Raw genomic sequence first — 16,483 nt, 5'->3', positions numbered from 1 at the left:
TGTTGGGTAGGTCCTAATGTTCCTCTTAATTACAAATGGGGAAACTGACGTCCAGAGGAGGCAACTGACTCAATGTGTTTCTGTGGGGTTTGCAGGTGAGCTGGGCATTGGGATTTCTGACACCAAGTGTCCCCCTCGCCCCATCATGAAAGGACACTTGCTTTTGTGATGGCTTTGGAAGGAACTCTTCCAAAAACGTATTTGCTTCTCCGCCCTTTGAAGCAGAGGACCCCATGAGGGGGTGATGGTGTGTGGTACAACATTTTCTTGATGAGTAAAGGTACCTTTGTGGACACACATGTTTTGTTCTGCCCAGAAATGTATCTTTCTGTTTGTTAGTTAGTTTGTCTGTTTTGTTTTTAGAGGGGGAGCAGGGGCAGAAGGAAAGGAGGAGAGAGAATCCTAAGCAGGCACGGAGCCCAATGGGCTCTATCTCACAACCACGAGATCACAATCTGAGCCAAAACATGGAGTTGGACGCTTAACCAACTGAACCACCCAGGTGCCCTGAATGTACCTGCTTTATTTGGGTATTTTTGCTTTGCTTTTTGATATCACTGGGCCTACATACTGAAGTTCTGGTGTTCGCTTCGTATTTTGAAGCTTCCAGCCAGAAGGCAAGCTTATTATGAATTGTTGTTGGCAATTCCAGTAGGATGTAAGTTGCTACAAACCTTTGGAGGGGCAATTAGGCAATAAGTTTAGGAAGCTTTAAAATGGGTGATGGGTATTGAGGAGGGCACCTTTTGGGATGAGCACTGGGTGTTGTATGGAAACCAATTTTTTTTTAAATTTTTTTTTCAACGTTTATTTATTTTTGGGACAGAGAGAGACAGAGCATGAACGGGGGAGGGGCAGAGAGAGAGGGAGACACAGAATCGGAAACAGGCTCCAGGCTCTGAGCCATCAGCCCAGAGCCTGATGCGGGGCTCGAACTCACGGACCGCGAGATCGTGACCTGGCTGAAGTCGGACGCTTAACCGACTGCGCCACCCAGGCGCCCCTGTATGGAAACCAATTTGACAATAAACTTCATATGTTGAAAAAAAATAAATAAGAATGTTCATCATTTTTGATCCTACAATCTCATTTCTAAGAATGTGTCCTACGAAAACATTCAGAAGGCTCCAAAGATATTGCTGTATAAGATTATTTATCATGACATTGTTGATGAGTTTGAAAATTGAAAGCAGTCAACAGAAGGAACAACTGGGCTTATGATCAAGTAAAAGAGATATTAAGTCCACGTGATAGAATATGAGACAACCATTAAAATTGGAAAAACATTATTGATGGCATTATGATACATTCATTTGTTAAGGAGGTTGTAAAATGGCATGTGCATTGTGATGGCAATTTTTAAAAAAGAAACAGAAGTGGAAACATAACAGAATCTGCACCACCATTTTCTAGAGTTACTTCTGGGTGTAGGTTATGAATGGTTTTTATCTCTTTCTGTATGATTTTGTTTTGTTTTGTTTTCTACATTGAACATGTGCCGCTCTTAAAAGAAAATGCTCAGATACTGCTTAGGCATGAAATATTGGCCACCTGTGCAACAACCCACAGAGGCTCTGAGTAAGGCGAGGCTTGCGAGTGTGGGTATCAGATGACCGTGACCTCATGGAGCAGGGAAAATGTCTCTGCTGATTTCTAAATTGGGAGCTGTGTTGCAAAGGTTTCAGGAAAGCTGTTATGGAACATATTCCTGATAATACCCTTGGGCTGTGTTGCAAAGGTTTCAGGAAAGCTGTTATGGAACATATTCCTGATAATACCCTTCCTGATAAATACCCTACCCATGGGCAGCATGCTCTCTGGAGTACCGAAGGTACAGGAGGATTCATGCACCCCCAGCCACCACCCTCCTACACACACATCTGTACCTTGTATTCCCGAACATCCTTAGATTGATGGGCCAGTGTAATACAATCCCCAGGAAGCCCCAACTTGGCTAGTGGGGCTTCTAGACTCAGTCTGCCAGACTGGGGAGCCTTCACGGCTCCAAGAATCTGCTGAGTTAGGACAAGCCTCTGGCTTCTAGGTGACTGGGGGAGGTGCACTCGCACTGCAACCCACCCCAGTCTCCTCAGCTTCTCATGGAGGGTTGGGGCAGCAGGCAAGATGATGGACCCCAGGCTTACTTCAACCTCAATGAGCCAAGAAGGGAACTGTGACAATTGTCTAACAGCCAATGGTAGTTGTTAATGTTGGTGTATTTTTTAGTAGTCCACAGAAATCTTCTAAGAAAGTGAGATGCTTTTATTCATTCATCCAGCAAATATTCATTCATTCAACAGATATTTATTCATGTTAGTTTCTAGGAGAAAGGAGGATGAATAAGAAACAACAGTCCCACTCCTTGCTATCTACACAAGAACACTGCAAACATATTTCCACACAAAAGCCCGTACGTGAATGTTCATAGCAGCATTATGCACAGTCCAAAAGGCGCTAACCCGAATGTCCATCAAGCGATGAACGGTTGAATAAAATGTGGTACATCTATGATGAAATATTATTTGGCCATAAAAAAGAAATAGAGGGGCGCCTAGCTGGCTCAGTCAATAGAGCATGTGACTCTTGATGTTGGGGTTGTGAGTTCAAGCCCCACGTTGGGTGTGGAGATTACCTAAAAAAAAAAGGGGGGGGGGCGGGAATAGAGTAGTGATAATGTTACAGCCTGGATGAACTTTGAAAACGTTGTACTGAATGAAAGAAACCAGACCCCAAAGTTCTCATGTCATGAGTCCACTTACATGAGATGCCCAGAATAGGCAAATGGCTATAGATTTCTAGACAGAAAGCAGATTAGTGGTTGCCTAGGGTTGTTGTGGTGGTAGGAAGGGCGGAGGGATGATGGCTGAGGGAAGCAGGATTTCCTTTAGTGGTGGTAAAAGCGTTCTCAACTGCATCATGGTGCAGGGATGAATGGGGTTCTACCCCCGAGACTCCAGCTCCAGGTTGGGGTGGGCAGGAACATCACTCGGTTGGCTGGGCTCTGCCCTCGTCGCTTGGTGGCCCAGGGTGTGTGGCCTGACTCCAAATAGTCTCATTGTAGTGACTGATACGCTACAACAAAGCCTTAATTTTTTGCAGACGAAGGCTGAAACATGAGGTTAGACCATGCGCAAGGCAATGATTCCTCTCATTGCTAGAAAGCCAAGCTACAATAGGCATCCGCTTCTCCCTCTGCAGGGCCCTGGAAGTATGGAACTACTGACAAAAACAGATGCTAGGACCTGATAAGATACCCCTTTGTTCCACTGTTACCCAGTGTCCTCAGTCCTACGGGACAACACTAGGCTGCGCATTGCAATTCAGCCCCAGTCTCCCTTTTTCCAGCACTATGATCCCAAGCAAGCCCTTCGTCCAAATATCCCCATATTTTCTGGTCTCCGTCCATCAGTTCACACTGTTTCCCCTGCCCCGATGCCCTTTCTCCTTCGTTTCTTGTTAAAATTCCACCTCATCTTTGGCATCTTCAAGATCTGGACCAAATGCACTTCCCTCCGCTTACCATGTGCTTCTATGCTCTCTGCTTTCCTCTCACTGTCCAGCGTCAGAAGGCATTGCCCTCTCCTCCGCGACCCCCACCCCACCTTGTTATCCTTTGCGCCCGGGTGACGGTACCACCCCATCTGCCCATTGTGGACATTTCTGGATAACGATCTCCTTGAGGACTGGGCTTTCATACGATCCCGATTTTTATGCTCCCTGGTGCCCAATGCAATGCCTTGCACATAGCATGCCCTCAGGAAACGTCATCTGAATTACCGTATGGCATTTTCCTAGCTGGGTGGGCTAGCTGTTTTCTGCAGAAACTCAGCAGACAGGAATTCACCACTAACCAGCCTGAAACTCAGGCAACTGATTTCACAGATGGAAACTGTTTACAGAATTTTCAGCTCCCTCCGCCCATGTGTTCACTGAGGGCTACATTCACTGGTCACTTCTGGGACTCTGTACCTCTCTGTACCTTCCTGCCGATCAGCCAGTACACCGCTAAATGCCAGCAGCTTCCGCAGAGCACCCTGGGAACACCACCAAGGGTGCTCTAAGGACTGGAGAGGGAGTTGCTAAAGCTGAGAGATTTTCAGTTCATTATGTTCTGTTCAGTTAAGCCATCAGTGATATTTCTTCTTTAGACCTTCAGGCTTTTCTGCCAAACACACAAATATCCCAGCCGCTTGCCTCCATATTGGTGAAGTGCAGAGAGTAACACGATGGGTCTTTTAGTAGAAAACCTGTGTTCTCTTCCGTGGGATTTTTAAGGGTCTATTGTCCTTTTGCGCAGAATTTTATTGTGTGTCGGTGTCAGTTGGTTTTCCGGAGGAGTACATGTCCAAATTTATAATGAAAGACAAGCAAAGTGGGACTTCACGGCCTTGGCCGGACACCAAGTGATAGCTAATTTTTGCAGCAGGGAAGATGAAATAAAAAGTCCCTGAACTGCAATTTTGGTTTCTCCTTCTGTTCCAAAACAAAATCATTTCAATAACACCCTCCGGTCTTAATCAGAATTATTAGTTAATGAAAGTATGTCTGTATTTCCAAAGTATATATATATATATATATATATATATATATATTCATCTTAAATGTCATCCTGGCATTGACAACTGTGTTTGGGGGCTTTTATTTTTGATGAAGACAGAGGAGTCTGGTTAAATGCATTAACAGTTCATTTGACCTAATGAACTGGAAGACAAAACAGAAACCCAGTTGACTAGAAATCCAGTTGACTAATTGTTACTCTTTATGGTTGACATTAGCTGTCACCTCGTCTTCAGTCAATATACAGAAATAAGTACGGCCATTTGTATAATGAAGGGGTAACATTTCTGCTTGAAACTATCTATTTTGTACCCACTTGATTAATTTCAGATTCTGAAATCGGGAATGTCATGGTAACGTAAACTCTATGAGCCATTTTGGAATCTCATTTGCTTCCAAGAACAAATGAGGATGTTAATTTACCTAATTTCTTATGACAGGATATAAACTGTATATAGCCCTAGATAGCCCCTCGCGTGTCCATTGTTCTTGGTCTCTCAGACCCCTCAGACTCTACTTTGCACACACATTGCATACATAATCCTATCTACACACACAACCATCCTTGCTTTTCTCTCTCTCAATTGCGTTTCTCTGTGAGATTGTCCATTCTTCGTGGACTCTGACCTCTGCTCCAGCCGTCAAGGGTGCTAATGGGCTCATTTAGTATCTTCTCTTCCCAAATCACCCATACTATTTCTTCAGATCTAAGATGACATTGATCGCAAGACGTTTCATTAGTTGGTGTACCATTAAAAAAAACCATGATCTGGGGTGCCTGGGTGGCGCAGTCGGTTAAGCGTCCGACTTCAGCCAGGTCACGATCTCGCGGTCCAGGAGTTCGAGCCCCGCGTCAGGCTCTGGGCTGATGGCTCAGAGCCTGGAGCCTGTTTCCGTATCTGTGTCTCCCTCTCTCTCTGCCCCTCCCCCGTTCATGCTGTGTCTCTCTCTGTCCCAAAAATAAATAAACGTTGAAAAAAAATTTTTTTTCAAAAAAAAACCATGATCATTGCAAGAATACAGAGATTTCAAGTTACATCCTGATTTGAAAGAGGGTTAAGTATGAGACTGTGTGACCCCTGGAATTAATGAAATGCGGCACGCGAATTTTGAAGGGAGCCTTCCGGAGGCGATGCCTTAGTGACCCCAATGACGGAGCATCAGGCATCCTGGCAGGTTGGTAGGGCAAGAGGTTGGAGTCAGGGGGCGCTTTCGTTGCCACACAAATCCCACCATTGCAGTAAGCTGCCTGTTCCATCCACAGAGTGACTATGGGTGGGAAGATACGGTATAAAACAGCAAAATAAGCATAAACATGAAAGCATGTAAATAAAGGATCAGATCTGCCTACTTTAGGAAATCCACAGATGTTCTGTAATGCTGTATGAACCTCATCGATCAGAGAGGGCAGAGGAAGCCTGTCTCCACAGAGTGTGCCGAGAAGAGCCTACAGTCTATCTCTCTGCTTAGACTTCTGGGTGAAGCCTGGACACCTGAGTTCTGGTTTCTGCTCCACTGCTCTCCAGCCCAGGGGCCCAGTGATCTAGGCTCCCGATTTTCAAACACTGTCCTCAGTGCTGGAGCCCCTCAGATGCGGGAAAGACACAGACAGGCCTTGGGCTTCAGTCTGAACAGCTTCCATGTTAACCTGCCTTGGATATTGGATGTCTGTGATTTCCTATGAAAAAAAGAAAAAGTTTCTCTGCTAAAAGAAAGCTTGAGGGGCGCCTGGGTGGCTCAGTCGGTTGAGCGTCCGACTTTGGCTCAGGTCATGACCTCGCGGTGTGTGGGTTCGGGCCCGCATCGGACTCTGTGCTGACAGCTCGGAGCCTGGAGCCTGCTTTGGATTCCGCGTCTCCCTCTCTCTCTGCCCTTCCCCCACTCATGCTCTGTCTCTCTCTTTCTCTCTCTCTGTCAAAAATAAACACTAAAAAAAACCTTGAAAACCATTTCTAGAGATAAACTCTGCACCCTCTCCTACTACTAAAATCCTCAGATTTCTTATTTCACTCCAAAATGTAGGTCATAAAGAAATACTAGAATATTTGTCCTTAGAGAGCATCATGAAGACAAGAGAGCTGTGTCAGTCCATTCAGGCGGCCGTAATCAAGGACCACAGACTGGATGGCAGTCTGTGAGTAAACTGAAATGTATTTCTACAGTTCTGGAGGCTGAAGTTATAGACTGAGGTGCCAGCAGAGGTTCCGGGGAGGGTCCCTTTCCAGATCGCACACCACCAACTTTTATCCTCCCATGGCAGAAAGAGGGTGAGAGAGCTCTCTTGAGTCCCCTTTCTAAGGACATGAATCTTATTCATGACGCCTCCACCCTGATGACCTAATTGTCTCCCAAAGGCCCCACCTCCTAATGCCATCACATTGGGAGTTAGCTCACCTTCTAGCATAAGAATATTGGGGGGATGCAGTCTATGACGAGGACCGAGAGAAGACTTGTACAGTTGGGATCAAGTTGGGATCTCCCTCCCTTGTGAGTGACCCTTTGAGACCACCAAGGAAGTGGAGTTGCCTTCTGTATGAGTTTCCTATGGCTGCTGTTGGCAAACTGCTACAAACTCAATGGTTTAAAATCATTTAAATGTATTGTTTTATGGTTTTATAGGCTAGAAATCTGACATGGGTCTTTCTGGGTCAAAACGAAGGTGTTGGCAGGGATGCATCTCTTTCTGGAGGTCGTAGGGAAAATCTGTTTCCTTACCTCTTCCAGTTTCTGGAGGCCACCTGTATTCCTTGGCTTGTAGCTGCCCCCTTCATCCTCAAAGCCAACGGTGGGTGAAACGAATACCTTTCGCATTACATTTCTCCGGTCCCCTTCCTTAGTCATACCACTCTGACTCTCTTCCTCTGCCTCCTCCTTCCGCTTTTCAGGATCCTTGTGATGATCTTGACCCCGTGAAGTTAATCCAGTATAGTGTTCCTCTTTTTAGATCATCTAAATATCAGCCTTAATTCCTCTTTGCCCCGTAATTATATAGTCATAGTTTGCAGCTATTAGGATGTTGGCTCCTCTTTGGGAGTCATTATTCTGTCTACCACACCTAGGCATAGGTGTCATAATTTGGCAGGTCTTGCAAGGATCAGAAAAGAGAAGTGATACAAAAGTAACCACGGGGCCGTAAATTAGCCTATTTTGAGTTATGACTTATCCCCATAGTGTTGCTAGATGATGTTTATTACACAAGGGTCCTAGACAGGAGCACACAGCTATTTCATGTGGGATTGAGGTCACAGGTTGGATTCCCCCAAATGACAGAGATTTCCACACAGGTCATTTATTATGGAGTGCTTTGGGGATCAACACCTTTGGAAGGGACTGGAGGTGAGAAAGACAGTTGGGGGAGAGAGAGAAGTTGGCTTGCAAAGCAGTCTCAACAAAGGTCTCAGCTAATCTTCTAGGGAGCTTTGAAGCTGGAGTGACCAGCTTTTATATTCACGTTGCCCGGTCACTGGATGCCCCGGAAAGGGGGTGTGAGAAAGGCCTCTCACTACCCAGAGGGACTTCCTAGAGAGGTCTGAGAGTCTAGGGCTACCGGCCAGGCATCCACAGCAGCTATCGAGTAAGTCCATTTCGTTCTAGAGGGGAATTTGGGTGGGTATATCACAATGCCCACTACAACTGGACCGAGGACTCTAGTGCGGGGTGGTTATCAGTGAGCGAGAGGAGACTTTCCAAGGTTTGGGTGTAGAGGAGCGTCCCAGAGCAGGGAGAGTGTCTGTAGGAAGAGGTGGAGGGATTTGCCCAGCCAGGCACAGAGTCAATTTGGAAGGGATGTTTCTCGTTGCCTTTCTGCAGCCCTATCCCTGCAAGACCCTTAGGCTCCCTGCCCACCAAGGGACAGCTGTCTGTTAGGCACCTCCAACTCCACTGGAAATGACAGATAGAACAAGTGGTGGTGACATTGGTCTGAAGATTCTGGACAGTGAGTAGATTTATACAGAGTAAACAAGAAGCTGGCCCAGGGTTTGGCTGGATCTCTTACTCCAGAAACCCACACACTGACAGCACAGTCAATTCAGTGATATTTATGTGCCTTGGTGGCTGGTGTGCATGGTGGCTTTTGGGGGCATTATCTCATGATCGCTGTTACCTTGCCATCTGCAAGAGGAAGGCTATGATTATTGACAGTTTGTGGATTTGTGAATGATCTCTCTTCTCCCAAAGTGAACTGTCTTCCACATGCCTTGTGACACTTGGCCTCCATCAGAACCCTCTGCAGCGGCTGGGAGTCAAGATTAGCCTTAGGCTTAGGCAGGATAGGTGGCCACCCACTCAAGGTCACCAGAAAAACTCTCCCATCCCCAAAGAGTTTCCCTAACTTGCCTTCTGATGCCTGAAGGCCCCCGATTAGGCTTTTCAGTTTCAAACTGGTCCTGGTTTAAGTGTAGATGCGCTCAGAAAGGGCAACTACATCTCAATGGAAGTACATTTTAGAAGTTTTCCTGAAAAAGAAAATCCTGGTATATGAGTGGTAAATGATAGCATTCCAAGTGCCCAAAGACTCCCAGGTAAAGCCATGTGGCAATACTACTGAAAGCCCTTACAAACGGTCACACCCGTTGACCTAGTAATTCTACTTCTTGGCATATAGGGAGAGGACTTTGTACGCAAGAATGTTTATCACAGAATAATTTGTAACAGTGTAACGTTGAGAATGTTAACCTTAAAAATAAAACTGTTATTTTACCAGTTAAAAAAATGGGCTTCTTCAGGAACAACAGAGAATTGCAATTCAGGACTTGCAAGCTATGGCCAAACCATAGGCAAGTCCAACAAAGGGAAGGAACAGGTTTTTTTTTTCTGGAGAAGAAGGAGGAAGTTGGGAGGGGTTATTTGGAAGGCAAGTCCACTGGAGAAAAGCCCAAGTCCAGGGTGATGACAGTTTCTCATTGGCTGAGTTTCAGGGTAGTCGGGTTCTTGCCTGAGATGCAACCCACACCTTTCCCTGTTGGGACCTGTAATTGATGACTCTGGCCTGCTGATGATTCTTCTGTGGGAGTCTGTAATTGACAATTCTTCCTGTAATTGACCTGAGCGGTACTGGCTCCCCCATCTTAGCCTCCCCTTCTACCCTCCCCACCCCACTTTGGTGAGATTTCCTTTCATTAAATTTCATAGAAACCACTTGAATGTTAAATATTTGGAAAGTGCTCTGGTAAACACTGGCATATCTACCCAATGAAAAAATATCCTGTCATTAAAAATTATAGGGAGTCTGTAATAACACATGAAAATATTTATGTTATAAAAGTGAAAACCCTGGATTCACATTTGTGTGTGTGCATTTTATCACAGCTATGTAAAAATAAGTTCCTGTGCATACAAAAGGAATGAAACCAAGTATATGCAAACAGCAGCAATGATTTGCTGGGTGGTAAAAGCTAGAGGAGTTCTTAAAATCATTTGATCGTTCTCAGGATTTTCAAACTCTTCGATGGCTCTGTAATACTTCTCTAAGGCAGTGTGGTTTTAAGCACGGTGCAAGCAGGTGGCTGGAACTCTCCGGACGCAAGTTCCCAGCACGACTCCCCTACGCCAGATTCTTTAAGACCATGATCAGGTGGCGGACTGAGTACCCGCAACGGGGACAGCCCTCTTAGCCCCATAAGATCCTTGGTTCTCCCTGCGGGTGGAAGTTTGAATGGATTTGAAGGCCTAGATGGACCTTCTGCAGCCTGACGACCCCTCCGCGAAGCGCCCAGCTCTGACACAGGACCCTCGGCGGCCGCCGTAGCTCGGGGGCGAAGCCGTGTGTTCCCTTGCGCTGTGCTAGCTGCGAGATCGGATCCACCGGGGCCACTCGGGAGCATCCTCGGATCCTGGGGAGCTTGGCTCCCTCACCTGTAAAATGGGTTCCTACCCCCTGGGGCGTATGAGGACTGAATGAAGTATGCATGTTCAGTGATAAAGTGCTTATCACAGTACCCAGTCCCACTGTGGGCAGCCAGCCCAAGGAGGAGTTCTTAGCTGTGTCCTGAGAATCAAGGGAGAAAGTAGCCGTAAAGAACCAGCATTTAATTAGGACTTGGGAAGTGGTAGCAATTCCTTCTTCACTAGGATGGTCTACAAGCTGCACTTCTGGAAATACACACCCTTCGCACCTGCTACTTCCCAGCGCAGTTGGGCAGAGAGAAGGCATCTGCGAGAGTAGAGAGAGCCAGGGGGAAAGGGCCAGAGGGAAGGCAGCCACGCCTGGAGAAAGCAGCCTAACGGAGGCAGGACTGCACCGGGCCCTCAGCAGCATATCTGCTCTCTGCCCTGCCTGCTGTTTACATGTGTTGCGCCCGTCAGTTGCCCATCCGGGTCTCTGAGGCTGGGAGCCTAGCAGTATCTCTAAAAGCCAGCAGGTGAAGGGCCTGCAACCTCCGGGTGAGTAAGAGGCACTCCAGGGTAGCTTCTTGGAAATAGCCAATTCAGGGGCAGGCCTGCGTCCGTCCATCCTCTCTCCGGTAAATCAGACCTTGTGCAGGACTACAGAAGAGCAGATTGACACGCCTTCGTCCCATTGTTCAGATGAAAGGTGTTTTCACTTGCGGTTAAAGTGAATTGTACCGGCTACCGTTTATAGAGAGCCCTTTCTCTTTACACTCAGTGTACTAAATGCGCTGTAATCTCACTTAATCCGCGCAGCCAACCTCACAGCGTTGTCCTTTTTACATTTTGGAAAGCTAAGACTCAGAGTTGGAGAGGCTGGTGGAAGGCTATAGCGAGAAAGCAGTGGGGCCAGAATGTGAATCTGGGCTGATCCTGGACTCCAAACAGCATGCCCTTACCAACTTGACTGCTCTAGATAGCTACCCATAATTTCTACTTGAAGTAAAATGCTTTCTGTATCTGAATCTTCAGGACCTGTAACAGCATTTTTCAGAGCACATTTTCTAGGTTCTCCTCTGCCCCCCCTCCCCCTACCAGACTTCACTAACGTTTTGTTCCTTGCAAGCACGTAATACATGAGCCCAACGCTGTGCTTAGCCGACTTTGCTTGGCGAATTCAGCTACAAGCCACTTGCTGCCCAGCCGGACCCTCAGAGTGAAATCCGGGGGTGCAGAGGGCCTTGGCTCTGTACTGGCAGCGGCATTATGATCTGGCCCCCTTGGATGCCTTTCCATCCACCTGTTCTAATGAATGCACTCTCCCTTCCCCACAAGTTATTGGGACAAAATGCCCTATGCTTTCACCTTTATGTGGCTTCAGATGTTGGATTTAATGAGGCAAAATCCTGCAGCAGAAATGTGGTTATGAGTCAGGGATGTGTACATGTGTGCTCGCCTGTGTGTGAAGCCAGTCTCTCAGCACCAGCTAAAAATGTGAAGCAGCCAGTCGGTGCTGGGAATCGGGGACACCATATGCTTGCATTTCTAGGTCTTCCTAAGAGTTATATAACTGCCCCCAAAGCCAGGGGGCAGGAGCAGGGCCAGCCGTGGGAGAGGTTTCCAAACAGGAATGCCGAGGAAGGACTGACCTTGAGAAGACAGGGAGTTCGCCAGGCCATGGAATGTTCCCAGCCTCGGGGCTCAAACAAAAACTGCATTCAGAGAGTGAGGGCTCTGTTGAGAACAAGCCCTGTCTGTCTCCCTGCTTTGTCTTGGGGGTTTATCAAGGTGAGCCCTTACCCTGTGGGCCACTGGATATTGAATTTAGAGCTGGGCATGGCTGCCAGACCAGGGCCCTGGTAATTAGCAGGCTTCGGGGCCCACAGCATCGGGAGGGCCAGGCGGAGGTGAGATAAGAGCTCTAGCCTCCTCTGCTCACTGAATATGGCCCCAGAAAGGCATTGCTGGGGGAGGAGAGCTGTGGGAGGGTCCAGCCAATCGGCGAGGGCTTATGAAGGGCTCACTCTGTGGTCATTTGGGGGGAGGGAGGTATCTGATTGGCCCCGTGCCCCGTAGAGGAAGGCCTCCCTGCCCCTTGTTTTGCTTGACTAAAGCTATTTTTTCTTGCAGGCTTTAGTTTAGAGGTCTGAGACCTAGAGCAAGGCTTTTCAGACTGTGGGTCACGACCATTAGTAGCTTGTGTAATCAATTTAGTGGAACACACCCAGCATTTAAAAAACAGAAGAAAGTAGGCTATTCAAGCACGTCAGACACGATAAAGGTACGTGTTGCTTCCGTTCATGTGCATTAAATTAATTTTTAACGGTGATCGTAGTAAAAAAAAAAAATTAAAAAGGAAAGCCTCTAGCTCAGAGGTGGTATCTGTCCATTTCCCTCTTACTGTGGCATCAGAAACCCTTGCTCAATCTAGTTTAGACAAGAAGGGCCTTTAGTATGTCACATAAAAGGAAGTTTGGAGATGGAGCAGGCCCCAGGGCCGTTGATATAGGCTCCATCATGCTCCCAAGGATGCCAAGCCTTAGTGGTGGGTTTAGCCTCAGGGTGATTGCACAGTGGCCCCGGAAGCTCCATGTCGCCTCCAGAGAACATCCACGGACAGGAGAGATGGGCTGTGCTTGTGTCTCTGAAGAGGGAGGAAATCCTTCCTAGAAGCCTCCGGCTGCCTTCTCTACATCGATGGAGAATCAGTCACGACTCTTGTCTTAGACCCGTCCCTGGCGAGGAGGTAGGACTCCCTCAAATAGATGAGACTGAGCAGGATGTCCCCCTGGAGCTGAAGCCAGGAGGGAGGGGGCCTCTCTGATCAGAAATAGGATTCTGACCGTGGACCAGAGGGCAGAATGGGAGAAGATGCTTTCGGCATCTGACAGGAACACGTGACTGACGGCAAGAATACACAGGAAATTCCTGCGAGTCAGGAAAAAGAGGGCAACCCCAACAGAAGAATAGGCAAAAAAGATAACACAATTTTCATAGAACAGTTAACCCTAAAAGCTAACAAACATGTGACAAAACACCCAGTCATTAATCACCAAAGAAATATGTATTTAAATGAGGTTATACAACCATTAGATTAAAAGTTGGAAAGCTGGGTATCGAGCTGTTGGCAACCCAAAGACACAGCCCATGGGAGTATGGACGGGTGCAGCCATTCTGGAAGGCAGTCTGATCTTCCTGTCAGATGATGTACATGCATCAAATATGGGACCAGCATGTCTCCTCCCGGGGAAGTTCTCACAAAGGCCACTGGGACATGTGTGACCACGTTACCTGAGGCTTTGTTTGTGGTGGAGGGGAGTTGTCCACAACTCTGCTGCCCATCCCTGAGAGAAACAAGAGGTCAAATGTGGGTATACCAACAAGGCATTTTGTAGCACTTCTGGGCGGTGGCTTAGGAGTACCCAGGACAACATGGATGGATCTTAAAAACAAAGTGTTTAAAAAAAAAGAATCTGGGGGCACCTGGGTGGCGCAGTCGGTTAAGCGTCCAACTTTGGCTCAGGTCATGATCTCACAGTTTGTGAGTTCGAGCCCCGTGTCGGGCTCTATGCTGACAGCTCAGAGCCTGGAGCCTGCTTCGGGTTCTGTGTCTCCTTCTGTCTCTGTTCCTCCCCTGCCCGCACTCTGTCTCTCTGTCTCTCTCTGTCTCTCTGTCTCTCTCAAAAATAAATAAAGATTAAAAAAATTAAAAAAAATCTACTTGGTTATGAATTTTTTAAAGGTCATTTATTGTTGTTGTTGTTAGAGACACGTACTGTAGTATTTCTGGGTGAAATGATACGACGTCTGGAATTTGTGTTAAAATACTCCTGAAAGAAAAAAAGTGAGCATGGGGAAGAGAGGACAGAGGAAACAAAATTGGCAAATGTTGGTAATTGTTCAAGCCTGGTCATGGCTGCACGGAGCCTTGTTAATATCATCTCTCCTTTGGTGTACCTTAGAGATTTTTCCTAACAAAAGCTTAAAACAACTCACTAAGCAATGCCTGGGTTACAGGAACACACTGAAATAAAAAGACGCACATTAAAACGGTACCTGCAAGGCAGAAGAATGGAATGGAATTTGGTTATGGCGAATAAAAGGGAAAAGAACGTAGAGAAAACCCTTACTGTTCCATCAGAAAGGGCCAGAAGACTCAGGATGCCTGCCTCCCTCCCGGGGAGCCTGGGGTGGGTAAGGACACAGCATTTGTAGGGCCAATGGGATCTGCTCAGTGCCCACCTTTATTTTCTCAAGGAGCCTCCTCCTAACCCCCCGGGCTTGGTTAGGCTCTTCCTGTGGGTTTCTGCGCCACCGGGGGCTCTCCTGTTCTGGCATTTACTTCACCACATCTCACTACGCCATCCTCCCCACCAGGTGTGAGCTACAGGGCCTGGGACTGCGTGTTGTGTTTTGCTCTAAGGCACATCCCCAGCCCGAGGCACAGAGCCCACCACACTGGGTGCACGCTGTAAAATCTGTTTAATGGAAAACAATGGCCAGGGCTTGTGGGGCATTGTCTCGCTTTATTCTCACAGCAACTCTGCGAGGTAGGAAACAGTACTTTCCCCATTTGGTCCGCAGGGAAATGGAGGCTCGGAGAGGTTAAGGAACGTGCTCAACGTCACACAGCTAGAGCATGGCAGAGCCAGGATCCAGTCGGACCTTCTGCCGTTAGAACCAATATTCTCAACCACTGTACCTGTACGTACTGTCCTGAAGGAGGGATTGCATCCGCTGAGGCTGAGAGGAGATGCTAACACCCCGGAAGCTTTGAGAGCACCCAGCAGGCACTCCCAAACCAAGAGCCGAAGGTGGTGGTACAGGTTCTGATGTCAAAGGCACGGTTGAGGAGGAAATGGCATGATCAGGGAGAAGGGAAGCAAAGGAAAAGACCCTGCTAAAGAAAGCTGCAGGAGGCCGGCATGTGACTGAATCCAGGAACATCTTTTCTAAACTGTGCAGGGCTGAAATTAGAGGCTGAGCCAGCCTCCCCGACGGTGTGTGTCTTCCCTTCTAGTACTCCTTTTATTTTAACGTTTATCTTTTATTTTTTTTTAATGTTTGTAATGTTTACTTATTTTTGAGAGAGAGAGACAGGCAGAGCATGAGAGGGGAAGGGGCAGAGAGACGGAGAACTGGAACTTGAAGCAGGCTCCAGGCTCCGGGCTGTCAGCACAGAGCCCGACGCGGGGCTCGAACTCACAGACCGCGAGATCATGACCTGAGCCGAAGTCGGAAGCCCAACCGATTGAGCCACCCAGGCGCCCCAATGTTTATCTTATATTTTTGAGAGAGAAAGAGTGCAAGCGGGGCAGGTGCAGAGAGAGAGAGGGAGACAGAGGATCCTAGGGGGCTCCGTGCTGACAGCACAGAGCCCGACGCAGGGCTCAAACTCAAGAACTGTGAGATCATGACCTGAGCTAAAGTCAGACGCTCAACCAACTGAGCCGCCCAGGTGCCCCCCCTTCTAGTGGTTCTTAATCAGTAGTTCTCACCTGGGGGTGGTTTTGCCCTCTAGGGGTCATTTGGGAATGTCCAGAGCGAGAGGGTAACCAATGGCCTCTAATGGGTAGAGGCCAAGGGTGCTGCTAACCATGGTACAATGCACAGGACAGCCCTGCCCTCGCCTGTGAGATAGTTCCATTCACCCCCTTGGCTTACTCTGGTCCTCTTTCAGCTTCCAGAAGCTCTAAATGTAAGGACTTGACAAAGACAGGGTGTTGTCAGGAGAAGCCTGAATGTTGGCTGGGCCTAAGGGGTCTCCCATGTCATGATATCATTTCCTCTGATGGTTCGTTACAGTCCAGGACCGTTGCACCACGCCGCCTTCCCACTCTCGGGTACTTGGTCCCAGTGACGTGCTGGTTAGTGTTTAACAACCGGCTCTGGGAAAACAGGCTTTGGTTTCAACGTTTGATAATTTCCTTGGTGTAAACATTCCAACCTTGGCCAATTTCAGGCTACCCTGGTGAAGTCAGCTGGCATGCAGAATACCTGAAAATTAATCAAATGAGCTGGTAGAGGGCCGCTCTCACACACGACTGCTTAGACTCCCCTTCTAACCTTCCAGATTCTCTTCAGCCACATACACTTA

Source organism: Prionailurus bengalensis, chromosome C1 (assembly GCF_016509475.1).
Source record: "Prionailurus bengalensis isolate Pbe53 chromosome C1, Fcat_Pben_1.1_paternal_pri, whole genome shotgun sequence".
Classification (NCBI taxonomy): domain Eukaryota; kingdom Metazoa; phylum Chordata; class Mammalia; order Carnivora; family Felidae; genus Prionailurus; species Prionailurus bengalensis.
The sequence above is the reverse complement of the archived record's forward strand: the minus strand, read 5'-3'. Positions refer to the sequence as shown.